This window comes from Octopus bimaculoides, chromosome 3, assembly GCF_001194135.2.
Source record: "Octopus bimaculoides isolate UCB-OBI-ISO-001 chromosome 3, ASM119413v2, whole genome shotgun sequence".
NCBI classification, from domain to species: Eukaryota; Metazoa; Mollusca; class Cephalopoda; order Octopoda; family Octopodidae; genus Octopus; species Octopus bimaculoides.
The window spans coordinates 12,618,463-12,620,560 of record NC_068983.1 but is presented as its reverse complement, the minus strand read 5'-3'; positions in this window follow the sequence as shown (position 1 = coordinate 12,620,560).

Here is a 2,098-nt window from a genome sequence, read left to right as displayed (position 1 = left end):
TGTGTGTGTGTGTGTGTGCGTTTGTGTGTGTAGGTGTATATATATATATATATATATATATATGCTTATACGTATTTATTGCATATATATGTATATGCATGTGCACACACGTACGCATATGTGTATAAGCGTCTTGTATGTACGTCTGTGTGTGTATTTTTGTGTGCGTGCGTTTGTGTGTGAAGCGCGTGGCTTAGTGGTTAGGACGTTAGACTCATGATCGTATGGCTGTGGTTTCGATTCCGGGGACCGGACAGTGTGTTGTGTTCCTGAGCAAACAATCCATTTCACCTTGGTCCAGTCCACCGAGCTAGCAAAATGAGTAATACTTCAATGAACCGGCGTCCCGTCCAGTTGGAGAATTTATAGTACATGAAACCGGGAAACTGGCCCTGATGAGTCTGCATGAGTCGAGAAGGTTACATGCTAACGTAAGAGTGTGTGTGTGTGTTTTTGTGTGTCCGTCCGCGTATGCGTGTGTGTGTATTCATACTCACACTCAGCACTATGCGTGGGGAAATTTGTGAGAGCCTCATAGGAATTGTAGTAATTGTCCAGTTGTTGGTTGGTACATGCTATATCAATGGCTATCAACCATTTTAGATCTATGGATACCATTTCATTATAATGGATTCCCATGTTTAAAAAATCTATTATATTTCTATAATTAAATACCATTAAGAATTGTATAAAAATTATCATAGACGTAGGAGTGGCTGTGTGGTAAATAGCTTGCTTACGAACCACATGGTTCCGGGTTCAGTCCCATTGCCTGGCACCTTGAGCAAGTGTCTTCTACTATAGCATCGGGCCCACTAGAGCCTTGCGAGTGGATTTGGTAGACGGAAACTGAAAGAAGCTCGTCCTATATATGTAAATGTCTAAATATGTATGTGTGTGTTGCCCCCCCCCCAACATCGCTTGACAACCGATGCTGGTGTGTTTACGTTCCTATAACTTAGCGGTTCGGCATAAGAGACCGATAGAATAAGTACTAGGCTTACAAAGAATAAATCCTGGGGTCGATTTGCTCGACTAAAGGTGGTGCTTCAGCATGGCTGCAGTCAAATGACTGAAACAAGTAAAAGAGTAAAAGAGTAAAATATTTTTAATAAGTGTAACTAAGTTATTATTCATAAAATTTAACAAAATCTTATACGGATCCCCAGTTTCAAATGGCCTCGGTTGTTAACCTCTGTGTTAGATGAATGCTTCAGCCATATTTTAGTTCTTATTCTTGATGTTACCATTTGACGTCGTCCCATATATCTCGCGCTTTCTCAGTGTCCTCCTCTGCAGTCTAACTCTTTCTTATTGTTTGCCATTCTTTCTTGACTTACATTCAACAATTGCCTCTCCTGCTATTGATATGTCCTGCTTAAGTTTTTTTTTTATTATTATTATTCTTTTTCTACGCCGATGAAAACATCATCTCGTTTAGTCCTGTGAATCAGCAAACTATTTCCCATTACATGAAGAACAATTAGTCCTCTGTATAAGCATTTTCTTTAGGATTATTCGATACTGTTAAGAGAAGTTTTGTTGAGTCTCCATCCTGACACAAATGACCGAATAAATTTGAGTGGCTTATAATGAATTATTATTCAATTATGCTTTAAAATAACTAAACGAAACGAAACAATTTTACCACAATGAATTTCAAGGGAAGAAGACAACCCTACCCAAATCCAATTTTGCATTATCATCATACTTTTTCTGGAACGGTTTATCGAGATAAATAAAAGATCGTTGGCTGATAGCTAAAGGCTTAGAACGTGCAATTGTCGACAGTTGTCATTGTACATAAAGTGAAATATAACCCTAAACATGGTGCACTAAATTGTTCTGTTTCATTGTCTTCAAATATGTTCATCATATATCAATCGGGTATCGAAGTTCATAAAGAATATTCCAGAAGCGCACCGATTTTTTTTAAAATCTTCAATTAGATCAATTTCGCTTTCTTTTCACCAATGACAAGTGAAAATACTCAATATACTTTCCTCTTTTATTGCTCTTATTTTAGTCATGCTGACGAACCGATTTTAACAAATATAATACATACATATATATATATATATATATATATATATATATA